Source organism: Schistocerca gregaria, chromosome X (genome assembly GCF_023897955.1).
Source record: "Schistocerca gregaria isolate iqSchGreg1 chromosome X, iqSchGreg1.2, whole genome shotgun sequence".
In the NCBI taxonomy this organism is placed as follows: Eukaryota; Metazoa; Arthropoda; class Insecta; order Orthoptera; family Acrididae; genus Schistocerca; species Schistocerca gregaria.
This window is the reverse complement of record NC_064931.1, coordinates 151,269,885-151,294,596: the sequence shown is the minus strand read 5'-3', so window position 1 is coordinate 151,294,596 and position 24,712 is coordinate 151,269,885.

Sequence of the window (24,712 nt, the reverse complement as noted above, 5' to 3'; positions counted from 1 at the left end):
ATAACTAACTTACCTCCTCACCAGCAACCAGTATAAACACAATATTAATTAAAATTATACCATCTTCATTTATTTCTCTTCTCTTTCAGTAATACTGTCTTCCATTTCATTTCCTTTATATATATATGTTTCTTCCATCTACAAGCTTGCTCTTTTTTGTTTAGTACTTGCTTGCCATCAGAGCTCTTGGTAGTCATACAGCTGCTTCTCTTTTCTCCAAGGTCTCTTCAGTTTTCAAACAAGAGGCATCTATTTTTCCTGTAGCCGTGCATGCTCCTACAGAATTGCATTTGTTCTCCAATCATCCCTGCTTAGCATTTGTCCGAGTCTCATCTTCTAGACGTCTGTATTTCAATCCCTGTGCCTTGTTTTCTGCATTTTTATATGTTCTCCTTTCACCAGTTGAGTTCGATATCTCCTGTGAAATTCAAGGATTTCCTCTAGGTAGCCGGCCACTGTGGCCGAGCGACTCTAAGCGCTTCAGTCCGTAACCGCGCTGCTACGGTCGCAGGTTCGAATCCTGCCTCGGGCATGAATGTGTGTGATGTCCTTATGTTAGTCAGGTTAGTCTAGAACAGTCTAGGGGACTGATGACCTCAGATGTTAAGTCCCATAGTGCTTAGAGCCATCTGAACCATTCCCTCTAGGCCTTGTCTTTTTACTTACTTAATCCTCTACTGTCTTCACTATTTTATGTCTAAAATCTTCCCATTTCTCTTCTACTGTATTTCTTTTCACTGTTTCAGGCAGTCGTTGCTTAATACTCTATCTGAAACTCTCATCAACCTTTGGTTCCTTCAACTTATTCAGAACCCACATCCTAAATTTCCTAGCTCTTTGCAATGTCTTCAGTTCTAATCTACAGTTCATAACCAGTAAATTACGATTGGAGTCCACATCTGCCCTGAAAATATCTTCTAGCTTAAAATCAGGTTCTGAAATCTCTGCTTTAACATTATATAATACATCTGAAACTTTCCAGTATCTCCAGATCTCTTCCATGTATACAGTCTTCCTTCATGATTCTTAAACTAAGTGTTTTAAAACATGCTCTGTGCAAAATTCTACTAAGTGGCTTCCTCTTTCATTTCCCCAATCAATATTCATCTACAGTGTTTCTTCTTTTCCTTTTCTCGCTACCGAATTACAGTCCCTCATAACAATTAAATTTTCCTTTGACTTAACTTTTTGATTAATTTCTTTTTTCTCATCTCACATTCTTTCAATTCATCAATTATTCAATGTTAATTCACTGGGTACATAAATCGAACTACTAGAGAAATATAGCGGCTGTGGGGTACGTAGAACAAACTAAAAGACTAAAAATAGCGGAGAAGATGTCAGGGTTCGAACTAACGGAGCAAGATTGTGGCTGTGGGGTACAGAACTCGTATTAGCAGAGCAATATAACAGCTGTGAGGTACATAGAGCAAACTACGAGGACAAAGAAACCAGGGCAGCTAGCTGAGGTAGATGGCGGCTCTAGAATACGGAGATCGAAGTACAGGAGCATATATAGCAGGGCGGAGGTCGGAGATCGATCCAGAAGAGCAAGGTGGCGACCCTGGAATACAGAGATCGAACTACAAGAACAAGATATCGACGTTGTTGTACATACTGATTGGCTCTTGAATAGTACCTCAGGCTTTACTTTTATCGATCCCAAGCGTGGGTAACACCACAAACGAAATCTCTCAATGTTTAAAACGTTACAGAATTGATATACTCTCCCCCTCCCCCCCTCCTTATTCCCCCTCCACGCAGCTATCGTGATATAGATTTTCAGATGAAAATTCAAGCACTTTCATTCTATTCCCTATGAAAAATTAACTCATGTTTGATATTTTCGACAGCGATGGGTCTTCAAACTATTGATCCTCTCTCTTCCGTCGTTCGTTACTTCCTTTCAAATTTAGAACTTATGTTAGGGTTCACCCAGTGTTTCAAATAACACATTTATTCAACTATTTTGATTTTAGACTGAAATCAGTAGCTTATACCGTTTAATAGGGGAGAGTGTCGTATCGGGAGGATAGTGTATCAACTAACACATGATACCTCCTTGTTATTGTCTCAATCCAGAATCACATGAAGGAATTCGCATTGGAAACCGCCATAAGCAAGTTGCCACCTATTCTACTTCTTTGTTGTACTGGGACATGAGGTTGTGTTTTTTCCAGCTTTTGCAAATATTACCAATTCTACATATCTATGTGCTGCAAAATATGTTAAAGCTATTTTGAGGACTTTTTAATTGTTCAGCTAAAGAGTTTTATGCTAGATAAAATTCAGTTTATTTTTGAAATTAGTTACATAACGTGTGAGGGTTAAGACATTCTTCGTAGCTCGTGTACCACCCTGAACTTTGAGATGGAAGAGGGTTTTATACCACGAAACAAGTGATACTTGCAGATGAACTGAGTTTCTTTAAAGTCTTAACAATTTTTTCTGTCTCTAAAGTGGAAATTTGTGTTATTAGTTTCCAACTTGTTTTAAACTTATAACTGGTTTTAGTTAATACTTCTTAATTTTATTTCACATATTGATTATTGGTGTCTAATATATTAAGAATGTAACGCGTTCGTTATTAATTCAGTACTGAACAGATTTTCTCGGTTGCAACACTTTTAAATTAGAGTAAAATATCTTTTTCCCTAGATATATGGCCATGTTGTTTCTCGAAATAGTTTTTTCATGTGTAGAAAAATCTTAATTCACAGGAGTAATTTTGGAATTTTCAGAGAAAAGACTGCAGCACACATAAATTCAATGCTATCTTTTAAAAATGGATTAAGAAAATACAAAAAACCTATAAATTTCAAATTCGTTCTTCAGATTTAGACAGAAATTTTAATAACTCAAATAAGTGTGTGACCAATATATTGAAAGACTTTGCGACAGACAGAAGTGCTAATTAATGAATTTCATCTGAATTTCTTTCAGAAATTATAGAGTTTTATATCTAAGAAGTGAGGTTTTCTTGGCAGTTTATTTTGTACCTAAACTTGACATGATTATACTGTCAGGAATACACCTAACAATGCCCGTCGAATGTGCACAGTAAACACTCGAATATCCTTTCTGACGGTGGGGCGGGAGTAGCGATGCTAGAATTCTGATTTAAGTCCAGACACATGGCTTTCAGTCACCTCAAACGAACGCTGAGGAATGAGCGCACACTCCGCTGCAGAATGAAAATCTCATTCTGAATGCTGAGGTGTTTACTTCCAAAGGATTCGGTCCATTTCCTATCCAATTCTTCATCAAGTAGATCTTGTGCTCCGTCTCCAATGACCTCAACGCCTACAGGACATACGAAGGTGTGCAGAAAAGTAATGTCTCCGAATTTTTTATGTGACAACTGTTAAAGAGACCAGTTTGCTGATACTGCCACTGTAGAATGTATGACTTCGTTGACTGAGCCAAAACCTAGCCTCTGCCTACACCGCTTCATCACTGTCAAAGTGAAGTCCTCGAAGATGTTCTTTAAGTTTTGGAAACAGACTAAAATCGGAAGGGGCCAAGTTTGGACTGCATGGATGATGACCGATGACAGTGAGTCGAAGACGTGGGATTGTTGCGTATGTCGCAGCGCCAGTGTGTGGTCTCGCATTGTCATACTTAAGGAGAGGATACTCCATGTGTAGATGTACTCTTCGAATCCAAAACTCGATTAAAGCACGCTGTTTCCCACGCACCGATATATAGTCATGTTCATAAATTAAGGATAATGCTGATACATGATGAAACAACGCTCTAGGTGGGCAGTTTGCGAGCTTAAATCAACTCGACGTGTGACCATGCGGTGCATCTGACCTGCGGTTGTCGCACGGCGGCGCTGGCAGCAGTCCACATACGGAGAGGTGTGTTGGTGCATGTCAGAGTACGGTGCAGCGAGTAAGTGTGCAGATCTTTTTCAGACGTGCTAATGGTGACTGTGTGTTGCAAATGGCTCAGAGAACACATATTGATGACGTTATGAGGGGTAGAATACTAGGGCGACTGGAGGCTGGTCAAACACAGCAAGTCGTAGCACGGGCCCTCCGTGTGCCACAAAGCTCAAGATTATGGCAACGATTCCAGCAGACAGGAAACGTGTACAGGCGCTACAGTTCGGGACGTCCACAGTGTACAACACCACAAGAAGACTAATATCTCACCATCGGTGCCAGCAGACGCCCACGGAGTACTGCAGGTAACCTTACTCGGGACCTTACTGCAGCCACTGGAACAGCTGTCTCCAGATACACAGTCTACTGACGACAAAACAGACATGGTTTATTCGCCCGGAGACCTGCAAGGTGCATTCCACTGACCCCTAGGCACAGGAGAGCCCGTAAAGCCTGGTGTCAAGAATATAATACATGGTCATTGCATCAGTGGTCCCAGGTTATATTCACGGACGAGTCCAGGTATAGTCTGAACAGTGATTCTCGCCAGGTTTTCATCTGGCGTGAATCAGGAACCAGATACCAACCCTTTAATGTCCTAGAAAAGGACCTGTATGGAGGTCGTGGTTTGATGGTGTGGGGTGGGATTATGATTGGTGCACGTACATTCCTGCATGTCTTTTAAAGAGTAACTGTAACAGGTCAGGTGTATCGGGACGTCATTTTGCACAAGTATATCCGCCTTTTCAGGGGTGCAGTGGGTCCCACCTTCCTCCTGATGGATGATAACGCACGGTGCCACCAAGCTGCCATCGCGAAACAGAAGATAGCAGGCGAATGGCGTAGCCTGCCTGTTCGCCAGACCTAAACCCCACCAAGCACGTCTGGGATGCTCTCCGTCGACGTATCGCTGCACATCTTCAAACCCTTAGGGCACTTCAGGAGCTCCGACACGCACTGGTACAAGAATGGGAGGCTATACCCCAGCAACTGCTCGACCACCTGATCCAGAACATGCCAACCCGTTGTGCGGCCTATGTACGTGTGCATGGTGATCATATCCCATATTGATGCCGGGTACATGCACAGGAACAGTGGCGTTTTGTAGCACATGTGTTTCGGGAAGGCTTTCTCAAATTATCACCAATACCGTGGACATTCAGATCTGTGCCTTGTGCGTTCCCTATGTGCCTATGCTATTAGCGCCAGTTGTGTGTAGTGCCACATTGTGTGGTACCACATTATGCAATTATCCTTAATTTATGAGCATGAGTGTAGTTTTGTAAAACACCGCCAGGTTACACGCTACGATTAGGAACCCTCTAGGGCAGAGGGCTGCAAATATGTAGACATGAAGAATAAAGATGTAGAATATTAATAACGTTTGTTTTAGTTCATTATCTTTCAGTATTTTCATGAAAAGGAAAGCTGGTACTCACCATATAGCAGAGATGCTGAGTCGCAGATAGGCACAAGAAACAGACTCTTACAGTTAAAACTTCCGGCCGTTCAGACCTTCGTTAACATTCGACGACGGACACACACACACACACACACACACACACACACACACACACACACACACAACGCAGCTTGCACACACAACTGCAGTCTCAGGCACCACACTGTGGTTTCAGTTGCCTGAGGCTGCAGTTGTGTGTGCAAGTTGCGTTTGTGTGTGTGTGTGTGTGTGTGTGTGTGTGTGTGTGTGTCTCGTCTATTGTTGACGAAGGTCTTAATGGCCGTAAGCTTTAATTGTAAGAGTACTTTGATGTGCCCATCTGCTACTCAGCATCTCCGCAATATGGTGAGTAGCAACTTTCCTTTTCATAATATTGTTACATTCCGTCCTGGATTTTCCATTGTGTCATTTCAGTATTTTCACATAGAAATTCGGAGCATCCTCAGCAAACCCTAGTAACATTCGAACATTCCTTCGAATATCAGTGCCCATAAATAGAACGTTCGAAGAGAATTAAAAATCCCGTCGTGACGTAGCGGAAAAGGTTCAACACTGAGAAAGTTTACACGCTCGTAACATTTAGTTTGAATTATTTTAAACGTCTGGTAGCAGCTCAGAGGTCAGGAGGTGTGTGCAAATTAAGGGTCAGGCCGAATCCGGTTTCTTAGGAGGTCAGTCGGTAGCTGGTTTAACACATTCCCAGCAGATAACCGCACCTGACATTTACGTCCCAAATAAACTACTCAAACAAATCTTCGGCTATTAATTTCTTTTTCACATAGACTGCGTGCTGAGGAGACGTTGAAGCATGGAACTTTACGGCCTTCCTCTGACGACTCCAAGTACGTACCTAGGATTTCACTTCGATGGAAGGCAAATAACAGATTCAAGTCAGAAACGTTTCTAAAATGCGTAAAATTTGCAGATACACTGCACACTGTCATGGAAGTCATGTGAACTGACATAAGAATGCTTTGTAAAAACCTTAAAGCGCACCAGACCATTTTGTTCTCATTTTACTACTGTCAGTGTTTTGCCTTTTTCGACTCTCGGTGTTAGCCCAAGCCAACGAGATTAGTTTCAGATTTATGTGTTACTCCATAGCACTACTGCATCAGTGTTAGCAGTCACCACCTTCGACTTGTTGTACCTGCTTCAACATTTTTTGCCTGATGCTTCGTGACGCTTCTCGGGGCACCGCTCAACGGAGACATCTTTATAATAATACATTACTGGCCATTAAAATTGCTACACCAAGAAGAAATGCAGATGATAAACGGGTATTCATTGGACAAATATATTATACCAGAACTGACATGTGATTACATTTTCACGCAATTTGGATGCATAGATCCTGAGAAATCAGTACCCAGAACAACCACCTCTGGCCATAATAACAGCCTTGATACTCCTGGGCATTGAGTCAAACAGAGCTTAGATGGCGTGTACAGGTACAGCTGCCCATTCAGCATCAACACGATACCACAGTTCATCAAGAGTAGTGACTGGCGTATTGTGACGAGCCAGTTGCTCGGCCTCAATTGACCAGACGTCTTCAATTGGTGAGATATCTGGAGAATGTGCTGGCCAGGGCATCGGTCGAACATTTTCTGTGTCCGGAAAGGCCCGTACAGGACCTGCAGAATGCCGTTGTCCATTATCCTGCCGAAATGTAGGGTTTCGCAGGGATCGAATGAAGGGTAGAGCCACACATCTGAAGTGTAACGTCCACTGTTCAAAGTGCCGTCAATGCGAACAAGAGGTGACCGAGAAGTGTAACCAATGGCACCCCATTCCATCACGCCGGGTGATACGCCAGTATGGCGATGACGAATACGCGCTTCCAATGTGCGTTCACCGCGATGACGCCATACACGGATGCGACCATCATGATGCTGTAAACAGAACCTGGATTCATCCGAAAAAATGTTTTGCCATGCGTGCACCCAGGTCCGTCGTTGAGTACACCATCGCAGTCGCTCCTGTCTGTGATGCAGCGTCAAGGGTAACCGCAGCCATGGTCTCCGAGCTCATAGTCCATGCTGCTGCAAACGTCGTCCAACTGTTCGTGCAGATGGTTGTTGTCTTGCAAACGTCCCCATTTGTTGACTCAGGCATCGAGACGTGGCTGCACGATCCGTTACAGCCATGCGGTTAAGATGCCTGTCATATCGACTGCTAGTGATACGAGGCCATTGGGATCCAGCACGGCGATCCGTGTTACCCTCCTGAACCCACCGAATCCATATTCTGCGAACAGTCATTGGACCTCGACCAACGCGAGCAGCAATGTCGTTATACGATAAACTTCAATCACGATAGGCTACAATCCGCCCTTTATCAAAGTCGGAAACGTGATGGTACGCATTTCTCCTCCCTACACGAGGCATCACAACAACGTTTCATCAAGTAACGAGGGTAAACTGCTGTTTGTGTATGAGAAATCGATTCGACACTTTCCTCATGTCAGCACGTTGTAGGTGTCACCACCGGCGCCAACCTTGTGTGGATGCTCTGAAAAGCTAATCATTTGCATATCACATCAACTTCTTCCTGTCCGTTAAATTTCGCGTCTGTAGCACGTCATATTCGTGGTGTAACAATTTTAATGGCCAGTAGTGTAGGTAACATACTTTTGCAGTTACATGTTGGTACATTCGCCGCGTGCAACATTCCTGTATTCATGGTATTTTTGTCGGGCATTCCTTGATAGGATTTTGGCGCTATCATTAAGTTCAAAATGGTTCAAATGGCTCTGAGCACTACGGGACTTAACCATCTATGATCTTCAGTCCCCTAGAACTACTTAAACCTAACTAACCTAAGGATATTACACAACACCCAGCCATCGGGCAGCAGAGAAAAACCCTGACCACGCCGGGAATCGAACCCGGGAACCCGGGCGTGGGAAGCGAGAACGCTACCGCACGACCACGAGATGCGGGCATATCATTAAGTGCTGCCAGCGCTCTGGGTTGCGATTCTTCATGGAAACGGCTTGTACAGGCTGATGGATGAAGCTACCCCAGCCCCCGCAGCCGGAGTTTTGTGGCATTTAACACAGAACTAACAGCTCCATAATGCGACTGTATAAGATGTTTTCATGGCAAGGGTTTGGCCTACAATAAGAGTAAATGTCGTGACGAACAAAAATCCTGATCGACAGACAATATGCCAATCTGTGATTCGTTCATCAGCAAGGGACCTTGAGTTCAGAGCCCTCTTAGTGTCATTCGAGGGCTGCCGATGTCCACCCAGTCCATTCAGTTTCATACTGCAATCAACTACGTACACACTTCACACACATTTCACAGTCACATTCACTTCAAAAATTACACATAAGAAATAGAACTCACACTTTGTCATGGTGGGCTACCTACATCTACATCCATACTCCGCAAGCCACCTGACGGTGTGTGGCGGAGGGTACCCTGAGTACCTCTATCGGTTCTCCCTTCTATTCCAGTCTTGTATTGTTCGTGGAAAGAAGGATTGTCGTTATGCTTCTGTGTGGGCTCTAATCTCTCTGATTTTATCGTCATGGTCTCTTCGCGAGATATACGTAGGAGGGAGCAATATACTGCTTGACTCTTCGGTGAAGGTTTGTTCTCGAAACTTCAACATAAGCCCATACCGAGCTACTGAGCGTCTCTCCTGCAGAGTCTTCCACTGGAGTTTATCTATCATCTCCGTAACGCTTTCGCGATTACTAAATGATCCTGCTAATTGAGAATATGTGTTGGAAGTAGATGATAGATCCCTAGGGAACATCTTGACCAACATATCTTACTTTTTATATTACAGGAAATCATTCTGTTGTAGAGGTTGTTCTTTTAATTTGACATAAATACTTTATTTTACTATTTTGCAGTTCGTCAGTTTCACCCCCTTGGGTATTATGAAACAAAATCACAAAAAAGCTATTATGTCTACAGCGTGTTATACTCGACACCAGAGGTTCCCAACAGGTGGTCCGCGGACCCCCAGGGGTCTGCGAGCTATGCCAGAGGGGTCCGCAAGATGCTATTAGAAAAAAAAAACGTATTAAGTATATTTCGTATGATAACAGATTTTTCGCTTAGGCCGCTTCCTGCATGAGCAGAGCTTCAGCGAACTGAAAATTAAAACTAACTGTTTACTGATGGAGTACTCTGTTGCAAGTGTATTTTTTCAGATAAATAATACCTTATATGAAATTAGTGTTTTCTTGTTTTTCACACATGTCTACTCAATGCAATCTCAAGTGTAGTACATTTGAAAGACCAATATACTCAGTTTTAATTTTTTCCTATTATTTTCAGTTCATACTCAATTTTTTTTAAAGAGTTTGTTATCTAAACACCCAGATTTGAAGACAAAGATTTTGAGCAATAATCAGAAATTTAACAATAACAATGAAGGCTAAATTGAAAAACCTTTAAGCTCAATATTTTTTCAATAATGAATATGTCTGTTTTTTGTAAGTACCAAAAATTGAAAACGTATAAAAAGACTCTTAGTTTGGCTTTTTTAGGTACTTGCTACGTGATATGACAAGGTCCCAATAATGTTCGATGAGAGGGTCCTCGAGAAAATTTTGTTGGGAATCCCTGCTCCACACCAGTCGGTGTAGTGTGAAAGCATCATATGGTAGCCTCCGTGATACGTTTCTCTGTTAACAGTGGTAGGTACAGACACAACTATCACAGATGTGATCAAAGGCCAAATGGAAAAAGTGCAACTCTCAGGTGGGTTTTGTCAGTGTGCCTGTATTGATAACACAATACTGCACGCTAGCGTAATTATTGAAGTGGATGCACACATAATGTAGACATGATCTTAAAACGAAATAGAATCAATGGCCACGAACTTAGTGTGCTGCGAAGTTTGTTGGTACGAATCCTATTTCAATTTAAGACGCTGACTATGTTATGTGTGCTTCCACTTCAATCGCTACGCTTAAGTATTTTAGCGTGTTACGTACATTGGCACACTGACGAAATCCGCATAACGACTGCACATATTCCTTTTTACATATGGACTTCGCGCCTACCACTGGAGTGTGAAACGTTTATTAAGGTTGCCATTATACACTGAAGCGCCAAAGAAACTGGTATAGTCATGCATATTCAAATACAGAGGTATGTAAACAGGCAGAATACGGCGCTGCGGTCGACAACGCCTATAAAAGACAATAATTGTCTGGCGCAGTTGTGAGATCGGTTACTGCTGCTACAATGGCAGGTTAACAAGATTTAAGAGAGTTTCAACGTGGTGTTGCAGTTGGCGCACGACCTATGGAAGACAGCGTCTCCGAGGTAGCGATGAAATGGGGATTTTCATGTACGACCATTTCACGAGTGTACCGTGAAGCCGGCCGCGGTGGTCTCTCGGTTCTAGGCGCGCAGTCCGGAACCGTGCGACTGCTACGGTCGCAGGTTCGAATCCTGCCTCGGGCATGTATGTATGTGATGTCCTCGGGTCAGTTAGGTTTAAGTAGTTCTAAGTTCTAGTGGACTGATGGCCACAGATGTTAAGTCCCATAGTCCTCAGAGCCATTTGAACCATCTGAACCTAATGGAAGGTAACCTGGTGGTTCAAATGGCTCCAAGCACTATGGGACCTAACATCTGAGGTCATCAGTCCCCTAGACGTAGAACTATTTAAACCTAAGTAACCTAAGGAGATTACACACATCCATGTCAGAGACAAGATTCGAACCTGCGGCCGTAGCAACAGCGCGGTTCCGGAATGAAGCCCCTAGAACGGCTCGGCCACAGCGGCTGGCGGTAACCTGATGACATATCAACTTCTTAACCTTTCAATTTGTGACTTAAACTGTAAATGTGCGGTTGGTCCCGGCGGAGGTTCGAGTCCTCCATCGGGCATGGGTGTGTGTATGTTTGTCCTTAGGATAATTTAGGTTCAGTAGTGTATAAGCTTACGGAATGATGACCTTAGCAGTTAAGTCCCATAAGATTTCACACATACACACAAACTGCAAAAGTTGTGGTACTGACTACTTTGACAAAGTTAAATTTGTTTTGTGCAATCTTGTGACATTCAGTAAGCCAGCGTTTACTGTAGCTATCAATGAAACTAGTCTAGAGTATAGCTATGTGCACAGCAATAGGTATTTGTGTGATGACGGTGCCTATTTATGAATGAAGACACGGAGGTTCTGGCCCATAGAGAAGTGCAACGTTTTCTAACAGTGGTGAAAACTGAACTGAGTTAATTCATTGAATAGTGAATGTGGAGATTTATGTATTTGTCGCTATAGTTCAAGCAATGTTCAGAAAAGAATGAGTCTGGCTTCTGTAATCTCCAACTGGTATTGTGTTCTCAGAGGCTAGGACAGACTGACCGCACATTCCGTCCTATATAGCAGGACTGACACACCTGACAGATTACCTTGTAAGTAACTGAAGTGATGTTAACTGAATCTTTATGCACTTGGCGTGTGAATGCAGCATTGTGCTCACTCACAAATGCAAATGGCCGTTATGTCCCCACTGGCCATAATTCCTGCCCTTCCCCTATTTGCGGTTCACGTTTGACGTGGTGTCAATAGATAAGCACTACGCTTACACTATCACAGAGCTGGGGAGTCCTATGCGTCGGGTACCCCGGATATAGTCGCAATCGAGTGCACTGGTAACACACGTATCGCCAACCCTGTGCTTCACTGTCACGTTGGCGGCGATAATAAGGTGGGGCCAACGAAATATACGTATCTTACAATGAACTTGTGACGTTACACGACTCGGATTGTCCGTCACACTTCGCGACAATCGGCTCCATGCACGGCCCACGGGAAATCAATATTTAATTGAAAGGGTACTCACTAAAGGTCTTACTTTTGTCGCGTGCTATCGAGAACTTTAATGCATTTGAACACGCGGTCAAAAATTATAAAACTCGTCTGAAATACACTCCTGGAAATGGAAAAAAGGACACATTGACACCGGTGTGTCAGACCCACCATACTTGCTCCGGACACTGCGAGAGGGCTGTACAAGCAATGATCACACGCACGGCACAGCGGACACACCAGGAACCGCGGTGTTGGCCGTCGAATGGCGCTAGCTGCGCAGCATTTGTGCACCGCCGACGTCAGTGTCAGCCAGTTTGCCGTGGCATACGGAGCTCCATCGCAGTCTTTAACCCTGGTAGCATGCCGCGACAGCGTGGACGTGACCGTATGTGCAGTTGACGGACTTTGAGCGAGGGCGTATAGTGGGCATGCGGGAGGCCGGGTGGACGTACCGCCGAATTGCTCAACACGTGGGGCGTGAGGTCTCCACAGTACATCGATGTTGTCGCCAGTGGTCGGCGGAAGGTGCACGTGCCCGTCGACCTGGGACCGGACCGCAGCGACGCACGGATGCACGCCAAGACCGTAGGATCCTACGCAGTGCCGTAGGGGACCGCACCGCCACTTCCCAGCAAATTAGGGACACTGTTGCTCCTGAGGTATCGGCGAGGACCATCCGCAACCGTCTCCATGAAGCTGGGCTACGGTCCTGCACACCGTTAGGCCGTCTTCCGCTCACGCCCCAACATCGTGCAGCCCGCCTCCAGTGGTGTAGCGACAGGCGTGAATGGAGGGACGAATGGAGACGTGTCGTCTTCAGCGATGAGAGTCGCTTCTGCCTTGGTGCCAATGATGGTCGTATGCGTGTGTGGCGCCGTGCAGGTGAGCGCCACAATCAGGACTGCGTACGACCGAGGCACACAGGGCCAACACCCGGCATCATGGTGTGGGGAGCGATCTCCTACACTGGCCGTACACCTCTTGTGATCGTCGAGGGGACACTGAATAGTGCACGTTACATCCAAACCGTCATCGAACCCATCGTTCTACCATTCCTATACCGGCAAGGGAACTTGCTGTTCCAACAGGACAATGCACGTCCGCATGTATCCCGTGCCACCCAACGTGCTCTAGAAGGTGTAAGTCAACTACCCTGGCCAGCAAGATCTCCGGATCTGTCCCCCATTGAGCATGTTTGGGACTGGATGAAGCGTCGTCTCACGCGGTCTGCACGTCCAGCACGAACGCTGGTCCAACTGAGGCGCCAGGTGGAAATGGCATGGCAAGCCGTTCCACAGGACTACATTCAGCATCTCTACGATCGTCTCCATGGGAGAATAGCAGCCTGCATTGCTGCGAAAGGTGGATATACACTGTACTAGTGCCGACATTGTGCATGCTCTGTTGCCTGTGTCTATGTGCCTGTGGTTCTGTCAGTGTGATCATGTGATGTATCTGACCCCAGGAATGTGTCAATAAAGTTTCCCCTTCCTGGGACAATGAATTCACAGTGTTCTTATTTCAATTTCCAGGAGTGTAGTTACTCGCTCCCCGTCAGAGACCGATTCTGGTACTCGTAAGACCTGTAGTGTCACGTGCTGTGACGTACGCACCAGGTCCTGTCTTCCTCGTGGGCCTCGTAAGAAGATCTGGTGACGTCACAGTCACGTGACACGACGAGTTGCTCCATTTGTCATGACGATAGGATCTGGTTCACCGCCGAAGCAGAAGGTCTTTATCTCAGTTGATCTTTAGTGTACAAAAACATCAGAATTTGCACACAGCTCACGGCTAAGCGCAATAGCTGCGTGTTCCCAGTGTGGCGACTTTGTTCCACCAAAATAAGTCCCCGAGATTTCAAGATGTGTCCAGAATGAAATTCGAAATTTCCCCGAATCAGTTTTCATAGTGTTTTACTTTAGTCGTTTCCGTGACTACAAATGAAAGTTTGTATCTTGCCACGTTACATTTTAGGGATTCTTCCACGTTCAAAAATGATTTACAGTTTTATAAACTGTTATGTAAATTAAAATTTCTTACCACCATTGGAAACTCTTTCGTTAAGGTTATCCGTTACCTATCCGTACCATGCCGTGTCACTGTAGGTGATAGGACCTCACAGGAACACTATTCGAACTACTGCCACTGCAATGTTAATGTTAATAAGGTTTGGTAGTAATGACGCATTATATTCAAGCCGGACGTTGTACATACTGGTCAGTGTTAACGTGAAGATGGCACTGCGAGAAAGTCGGCAAAGGATGCTTTGCATTGAAATTAGCGATAAAGGACCGAAATCTAAATCTTCAGATCTGATTTACTGCTACGAAGCAAAGGGAACGTCACAGCAAACATAAACATAGCCAAAGCCTTGCAGACAAACAAAAATTACACGAACCGAAATGTAGTGTGAGGAGGTCTATGAGAGAGGCGTTCAATGAATTCGAAAGTAAAGTTCTATTTACTGACTTGGCAGAAAATCCTAAGAAATTTTGGCCTTATGTCAAAACGGCAGGTGGATCAAAACAAAATGTCCAGACACTGTGTGACCAAAATAGCACTGAAACGGAGGATGACAAACTAAAGGCCGAAATACTAAATGTCTTTCTCCAAAGCTGTTTCACAGAGGAAGACTGCACTGTAGTTCCTTCTCTAGTTTGTCGCACAGATCACAAAATGGTAGATATCGAAATAGACGACAGAGGGATAGAAAAACAATTAAAATCACTCAAAAGAGGAAAGGCCGCTTGACCTAATGCGATACCAGTTCGATTTGATACATAGTACGAGAAAGAACTTTCCCCCCTTCTCGCAGCGGTGTAGCGTAGGTCTGTAGAAGAGCGTAGCGTTCCGAAAGATTGGAAAAGGGCACAGGTCATCCCCGTTTTCAAGAAGGGACCTCAAACAGATGTGCAGAACTACAAACCTATATCTCTAAAGGCGATCACTTGCAGAATTTAGGAACACGTATTATGTTCGAGTATAATGACTTTCCTGGAGAGTAGAAATCTACTCTGAAGGAATCAGCATGGGTTTCGAAAAAGACGGTCGTGTGAAACCCAGCGCGCGCTATTCGTCCAAGAGACTCAGAGGGCCATAGACACGGGTTCACAGGTAGATGCCGCGTTTCTTGACTTCCGCAAGGTTCAAAAAATGGTTCAAATGGCTCTGAGTACTATGGGACTTAACAGCTGTGGTCATCAGTCCCCTAGAACTTAGAACTACTTAAACCTAACCTACCTAAGGACATCATACACATCCATGCCCGAGGCAGGATTCGAACCTGCGACCGTAGCAGTCGCACGGTTCCGGACTGCGCGCCTAGAACCGCGAGACCACCGCGGCCGGCACTTCCGCAAGGCGTTGGATACAGTTCTCCACAGTCGTTTAATGGATAAAGTAAGAGCATATGGACTATCAGACCAATTCTGTGATTGGATTGAAGAGTTCCTAGATAACAGAACGTGGCATGTCATTCTCAATGGAGAGAAGTCTTCAGAAGTAAGAGTGATTTCAAGTGTGCGGCAGGGGAGTGTCGTAAGACCGTTGCTACTCACAATATACAAAAACGACCTTGTGGGTAACATCAGAAGTTGACTGAGGCTTTTTGCGGATCATACTGTAGTATATCAAGAGGTTGTAACAATGGAAAATTGTACTGAAATGCAGGAGGATCTGCAACGGATTGACGCATGGTGCAGGGAATGGCAATTGAATCTCAATGTAGACACGTGTAACGTGCTGCGAATACACAGAAAGAAAGATCCTTTATCATTAGGTATAATATAGCAAGTCAGCAACTGGAAGCAGTTAATTCCATAAATTATCTGGGAGTAGGCATTAGGTCAGATTTAAAATTGAATGACCATATAAAATTAATCGTCTGTAAAGTAGATGCCAGGCTGAGATTCACTGTAAGAATCCAAAGGAAATTCAATCCGAAAACAAAGAAAGTAGGTCACAGTACACTTGTTCGCTCACTGCTTGAATACTGCTCATCGGTGTGGGATCTGGACCAGATAGGGTTGATAGAAGAGAGAGAGAGAAGATCCAACGGAGAGCAGCGCGCTTCGTTACTGGATCATTTAGTAATCGCGAAAGCGGTACGGAGATGACAGATAAACTCCAGTGGAAGACTCTGCAGGAGAGACGCTCAGTATCTCGGTACGGGCTTTTGTTGAAGTTTCGAGAACATACCTTCACCTAGGAGTCAAGCAGTATATTGCTCCCTCCTACGTATATCTCGCGAAGAGACCATGAGGATAAAAACCGAGAGATTAGAGCCCACGCAGAGGCATACCGACCATCTTTCTTTCCACGAACAATACGAGACTGGAATAGAAGGGAGAACCGATTGAGGTGCTCAAGGCACCCTCCGCCACACACCGTCAGGTGGCTTGCGGAGTATGAATGTAGATGTAGAATATGCGTGTACAAATAAGGATCCCTATTTGTGGGTTTTATAATTTACAAAAAATCATCGTTGCTTTTGTGCAAATGACGAATGCACAGGAAAGTGAAAATTTCTCGCGCCCATGTTCCCTTCGTCGCACTCAAAAACATGCAGGGGGAATCTGCATTGTAGCCTGAGAGCCCAAGGACAGTAGCGAATATTCCAGAGGTTGGCTAGCTCGCCGAAGGTAGCTGGTATCGATCAGCAAATATTAAAACACTTCAATGATCTTCTTCACCTTTTCTTACGCCATTCCACACAATCTATTTTTTTCCGAAACAAAGTCTCTGTGATTTGTTTGTGCTAAGTTCCTATGAGACCAAACTGCTGAGGTCATCGGTCCCGCCGGTCGAAGTGGCCGACCAGTTCTAGGCGCTACTGTCTGGAGCCGCGCGACCGCTACGGTCGCAGGTTCGAATCCTGACTCGGGCATGGATGTGTGTGATGTCCTTTAGTTTGTTAGGTTTAAGTAGTTCTAAGTTCTAGGGGACTGATGACCATAGCAGTTACGTCCCATAGTGCTCAGAGCCATTTGAGCTATTTCATTGGTCCCTAGGCCTACACACTACTTAAACTAACTTACGCAAGGACAACACACACACACACATTCATGCCCTAAGGAAGACTCGAACCTCCGCCTGGGGTAGCCGCGCCAACTGTGGCAATGTGATTTGTAACCAAATGACTAAGAATATTTGTTTCCGTAAACGAACAGTTGAACTCTCCCCATTTTCCCTCATAATTCCCTGAGGTTTCCCTGGCTTTCCTAGTTAATTCAATTTCTCTGAGGATTCCCGAATTTATAGGTTTTCCAGACAAGTCACCACCCTGTTTTTTAGACGAGACAACAAATTTTGCGTCATACATGAGCAAAATAAAAGCCAAATTCTTCTGCAATTCACAAACAATGATTTGTCGTCGGTTGACCTATCGTATTATAGAAATATTGATGAGACTTTTTTTTCTCAAATAAAAGCTCCGCTCAGCAGAATAATTCATTTCTAGGACGCGTTTAAATGATGTATGTAATATTGCTTCGCAGAAATTTCTTAGAACTTCTTAACATTCGCGGTTGCGGTTTCCTCGAGCAGGATAGCTTAGGAGCTTACTATCTGTCCTTGTGGTTGTTCTAGGTAGCGCTGCTGCCTGAGCGGAAGGTTAAGACGCAACAAGCGGAATTGTGAGCTATCTTCGCACACTGTACGTGGATGACGAGCGTGCGTGCACTCTCACTCACTCACTCTCTCTCTCTCTCTCTCTCTCTCTCTCTCTCTCTCTCACACACACACACACACACACACACACACACAGAGAGAGAGAGAGAGAGAGAGAGAGAGAGAGAGAGAGAGAGAGAGAGAGAGAAAGAGAGAGAGGGAAAGCAGATTGCACACGGCTATGTGCTCGTGGGCTGACATTTAATTTAGTTTCGCCTACATTACATGTCCATCTAGAGATACCAGGCATACAGGATACTTTAAGTGCCTTGCTTCATCTTGTAGCTTCTAACCACACTACTGTTCACGCATAAAATTTCGATTGGAGTATAGTCCTATCTGCAGCATCCACTTCCCTATCCGTATCGGGATCAAATTGGCCTCCACATTTCATATGACCCTTGAAACCTTCCCGTCTCCTCTATATCTCTTTTGTTAAGCAAACTTCCCTTCTACAATAACCTATAAAACCTTCCCTTAGAATATCTATCTTTTGCTTAATAATAACAAATGAAATCTTCCCTTTGAAATTAATTCTCTTTCTCACTCTTCGCATACAAATTTAAATGCTGCTTATTAAGAGCGATTTTCTGATTATTTCGAAGAAACATAGAATGTGTCGTCGTCGTCGTCGTGGCCCCTGAGTCGTTACTTGCAATAACCCAAAACTGTTACTGGATCGCCATCTGACTGCTACATAGAACTCGACATGAATACACTTAGTATGTTTTACTACACTCTATTAGCTACTGGTGGGCTTTCATAATAAGAGGCTGTATTTATTACCAAAGCTGACGTTATTCTTTATTAATTTGACTGAAGTTACGTAATTTAAAGTTAAACTTTTTCTTGACAACAATAAAATTTTGCCAAGTTTTACTTTGATGGGTTTTGTGATGGATTATGATCAGTAATGCAATAATGCTGGCAAAAATTAATTATATTCTGAATGAAATGGTTTTACAAACGTTCAAATGGGACTTATTTTTTACAATAATCTTACAACTAGCATTGCGCAAACATACCTTCAGTAGTCTTGAGTTTCTCAAAAAAATAATTCAATAATATTAGTTCCTCTTATAATAATAGTTAGCTGATTTCTCTGTACATCCGTTTATCATCTCTTGTAAATCATAGCTGGTGGCTGGCAGGCACACCGCTCCTCTCAACCTCTCGCTTCAGACCTGCTACCGACTCGCTTCACTTCTCGCTTACTACTGACTTCCTACGAACGCTGAAGTGCGGTCTCTCCCGCCAACAAAGCTTTCTGGTGCAGACAATCCCTGCTACCATTACAAAATGTATCAATGCGCCGTCTTTCCCGCTCTTTTCTTAAAATGTATCCATACGCGGTCTCTCTCGCCCTTTTGAAAATTATATCAATGTGCGGTGTCTCCTGACAACAATACTTTGGTGCAGCCATTCCTTGCTAAAACAATTATTTCCAACATGACAAATATTAATTATTCCTACTTAATACTATTAATAAAATATAAACATCTTTCATAAATTGTGGTTTGACAATAGACAATCGAAATATACACGTCTTACACCCTTTCATGCAGCGAACTTCGGCTTGCCTCCTTTTGCATCATCTTAACACATACAGGGTGGGGCATATGAAAGTGGGCCGGAGAACAGAGTTCTCTTGTAGCAGGCGGCAGGTTGATTCTGTAGGCCTCTGAAGCATTTCTCGTGAACTGCAGCCACATTTTCTGTTGTGAGGGATGTTTCGGAATGTTTTTGACTTGTTCAAAACAGGTCCAATGTAATGCCATTTTCGGGCTAAGCATTGTATGGCACTCTTTGCCGGCACTTTGACACCACCGAACTCCTCAGCAAACAACTGACCACACCGTTTCCCCCACTTTTTTGTCACGTTACTTTTCACAAGGAACACCAGCTGGTTCCTTGTGAGTACCACCGTCCCCTCCGTACTGCTCCACCCACACTGACACAGCCCGCACTATGCTCTGAACCGGTGTGGATCACGTAGCGGGCGTACATGTAATGTTCGCGTCATAGAGTGTGGTTATATGCACACATTCACGTCCAATCGCAACCACTCGTCCGAGCCAATTTTATATGCCCCGCCCTCCATTACGTCATCCAGCTGTAGAAACTAATCATCGTATTACAGGAAACCAAATTTGTACCCCGGCCGCTGTGGTCGAGCGGTTCTAGGCGCTTCAGTCTGGAACCACGCGGCTGTCACGGTCGCAGGTTCGAATCCTGCCTTGAGCGTGGATGTGTGTGATGTTCTTAGGTTAGTTAAGTTTACGTAGTTCTAAGTCTAAGGGACTGATGACCTCAGTTGTTAAGTCCTTTAGTGCTTAGAGCCATTTGAACCAAATTTGTACTCGTTACGCTTGTTTTAGCCAAGCTGCCAGTATCGTCGTGACGGTTGAAGCTCAAAGTCTCTCATAGCCTTAGGGTATGGAAAAAGATATTCAAATAGAGTGGTAGAGTCTCTCCCGAATTATGAGATTTTATTATAGCTTGGTTGTATGGTTGTATGTAGCTTATTCTGTCTACTAATACTTGCCAATCTGTTTTGCTCACTAGCCGTATAAGGTTTTTCAGTTTCCAATATGATTGTCGGAAATCAAGAATGAACTCTCTGAGTAACGATTCCACGGCGATGAAGCATTATTTTCATATCGTTCAGGTTCTACACTATATAGGTGTTCACAAGCCTATTACTATACAGAATGACGCAAATATTCCAGTATTTCGTGTAAGCTCTTTTAGCTACAACGTAGTGCAACAAACGGGCACGAAGACAAATGCAGGGGTGGCGTTAGTCATCTTGCCTGATACTGATCCAAGAAGATTAGATCTGTTGTCAAAGCTGGTTACGGCACCATACAGGTAACGCTATCCGGATCAGACTACACCTCATTGTGTCCCAACCATGCTCATTGTGAGACAGATCTGTTGATTCCGGTAGCCACGGAACAATGGATAGCACTAGAAGTGTGCACACTGTTACTTTTTTCTTTTATTGTGGCTTTGTGTCACATCGGGGCAGTGTCGGCATGCTTATTAACGGATTTAGCATTGTTAATTTAAGGGGTGGTCGAATGGCCTTCCGGTCGCCATACTCCGAGACGGACTATTCATCTGCATGTAGTGTTATTCATGTGAAAGCGGGCGAAAGTATTATAAAGCTTTGTGAATCGTGTAATTGAGACGGGACTTGGTGTCAACCCAGTATTCACCTAGTGGTATGGGGAAACCGCCTAAAATCCACATCCCTGCTGGTCGGCACATTGACCCTCTTCTTTAATCCCCCGACCCGGGAGCGTGCTTTAACACTCACGGCTATTCAGGCGGTTAAGGGTGTACTCTCACTGACTTGCAGCAAAAGAACTTTTCGTTCAGGTAATAGGTACGGGCTGGATGTGCCCTGCACTAATTGTATTGTTCCTTGAATAAACAGTGGAGGTGCACCGTCATTGTAGGCTATGGCTCCGTACCATGATACTTGGAATTGGTCCTGTATGTCACTGACTATGTCTCTCGTAGTTCCCGTTCTTCTGATCGTCCCTGTACTGCTAACCGACCACCGTTTGTGTGAAAATACACGGATGGCAATGGAGCGTGTCCAGTATTGACCAAACGCTGTGCAGGTCCCCATCATATAAAAAGTATTAAACGAACGGTTAAGCTTTCATTCCATTTGGAACTCGAGTCTATCATCAGTGACTGTGAACACCACATTAAGTAATTCCCGTACGGGAGGAGGACATTTTAATTGGAAGTCGCTGCTTGCTGTTGTCAAGAAGTGCGATGCATGCACGACAACATACGGATGTTTGGGTCTGCCTGTGAGTCGTGCATGGATAGTCAAAGTGGTTAAGGCGTTTGCTCGCGTAAGACAGAAAATCCGGGATTGAGAATGGATCAGTAACAGGTTTTCATTGCTTTCATTCCCTTTTACAGCTGATAGACGTCCATTTTGTCGAAACTGCGAAAAAAATTCATGTAACTCTTGTATTGGTTGTGGCGTAAACGTAGACAGGCTCTGAATGTCACTTTCAGGGATGTCTTGCCATGTCTGAAACACATGTCATCTCTCTTAATGAAGGGTTACGTCTGGAGACTGATACGATAATCTTTCAATGGCAAATCAGTGCACCGGCAGGCCAGTCAAGGATCTGCCCATTCCTGACGTTGTTTTCGACGGTAACAACAGTGGTGGTTCTTCTGGAATTATCCTGCTGTAATTCGCCTTCGGACCATTATCATGAATGGTATGACAGCTGTGTTTGCCATTCCTGCCACATACCGACCTGCTTCCAGCCTGCCCTCAGCTAATACAAATCAGAAAATGTCTTTGCGGCTTTGAATATGAACAAGATTCAGATGTATATTGGAATGACGGCAATGAAAATTTGTGGCGGACCGGGACTCCAAGCTGGATTTCTCATTTTACGACAGCGGTCTCCTTAACTGATTCGCCTGCCTGTGCTCGAATCATTGCCAGAACAAAACGTATACACACTATGTGATCAAAAGTATCCGGACATCTGGCTGAAAATGACTTAAAAGTTCGTTTCGCCCTCCATTGGTAATGCTGGAATTCAATATAGTGTTGGCCCACCCTTAGTCTTAACGATAGCTTCCATTCTCGCAGACATACGTTCAATCAGGCCCTGGAAGGTTTCTTGCGGAATGGCAGCCTATTTTTCACAAAGTGCTGCACTGAGGACAAGTATCGATGTCGGTCGGTGAGGCCTGGCACCAAGTCGGCGTTCCAAAACATCCCAAAGGTGTTCTTTAGATTTAGGTCAGGAGTCTGAGCAGGCCAGTCCATTACAGATATGTTATTGTCGTGTAACCATTCCGCCAAAGGCCGTTCATTATGAATAGGTGTTTGATCGTGTTGAAAGATGCAATCGCCGTCCCCGAACTGCTCTTCACCAGTGTGAAGCAAGAAAGTAAGGAAACATCAATGTAGGCCTGTGCTGTGATAGTGCCACGCAAAAAAAAGGGGTGCAATCCCATTCCATGAAAAACACGACCACAACATAACACCACCGCCTCAGAATTTTACTATTGGCACTACACACACTGTCAGATGACGTTCACCAGGCATTCGACTTATCCATACCCTACCATCAGATCACCACATTGTGTACGGTGATTCGTCACTCCACACAACGGTTTTGCACTGTTCAAAAAATGGCTCTGAGCACTATGGGACTTAACATCTTAGGTCATTAGTCCCCTAGAACTTAGAACTACTTAAACCTAACTAACCTAAGGACATCACACACATCCATGCCCGAGGCAGGACTCGAACCTGCGACCGTAGCAGCCGCGCGGTTCCTGACTGAGCGCCTAGAACCGTGCACTGTTCAATCGTTCGGTGTTTACACTCCTTACACCAAGCGAGGCGTCGTTTGGCATTTACCGGCGTGATGTGTGGCTTATGAGCAGCCGCTCGACCATTAAATCCAAGTTTTCTCACCTCCTGCTTAACTGTCATAGTACTAGCAGTTGATCCTGATGCAGTTTGGAATTCCTGTGTGATGGTCTGGTTAGATGTCTGCCTATTACACATTACGACCATCCTCAACTGTCGGCAGTTCCTGTCAGTCAACAGATAAGGTCGGCCTGTACGCTTTTGTGCTGTATATGTCCCTTCACGGTTTGATTTCACTATCACATCGGAAACAGTAGACCTAGGGATGTTCAGGAGAGCGGAAATCTCGCGTATAGATGCATGACACAAGTGACACCCAATCACCTAACCACGTTCGAAGTCCTTGAGTTCCGCGGAGCGTCCCATTCTGTTGTCTCACGACGTCTAATGACTACTGAGGTTGCTAATATGGAGTATCTGGCAGTAGGTGGCAGCACAATGCACCTAATATGAAAACGTATGTTTTTAGGGGTGTCCGAATACTTTTGACCACGTAGTGTATGTTGTCGTCCTTGCGTGACAAACTTCACTCGTTCTTTCCGTATATTCCAGTCAAGGAGGGACATATTTTACGAGAGTCGAGGGCTTGTTACTGGCGAATAAATAGGGAATAGCAGTGTCTGTGTTATCAAGAAGTACGATTCAGTGTTCCTTCCGACATGCGTGCATATCCATAAACATGATTCCAGGAGTTATACATGTATGGGTCTCACGAATCGCTGCCTCCGCTCCCTTTCACTAGATTGTCTACGGACACATTCGCGTCGATCCTAACGCCAGAAGCAGAAGTGACACTCATCGCTAAATACTTCAGAATGCCACTCAGTGCCCCAGTTGATTCTGGCTCTACCCCACGCAAGACTCTGTTGTCTGAGGTGTAGTGACGGCGGTAAACGACTCATGGCAACTCGAGATCTCAACCCAGCTTTCAGTCATCGGTTCCCCATGGTTCGTGATTACAAAAAAATGGTTCAAATGGCTCTGAGCACTATGGGACTTAACTGCTGTGGTCATCAGTCCCCTAGAACGTAGAACTACTTAAACCTAACTAACCTAAGGACATCACACACATCCATGCTCGAGGCAGGATTCGAACCTGCGACCGTAGCGGTCGCGCGGTTCCAGACTGTAGCGCCTAGAACCGGTCGGCCACTCCGGCCGGCTTCGTGATTACACCCTGTCCTAATTTCAACTGTTGTCATCCCTCTATTCGTCAGACATAGTCGAATAATCGGGCGACCTTATCGGGGTGTTGTTCTTCTGTAAGGACGCATGCCTATTGTTTTCGCTACCTTCTCCATCATGATGGTCGCGTGTCTATTTTGTCACCACTCGCTCTGCAGTTATTATACTACAACCAATTCTCTGTGTGATCTTTCGACACAAAACTCAGACATGAATGATGCCAGTGATTCGACCTTGCTCAGTGAGCGAAACATGGTGATAAGTCCAACATGCACGCCCCC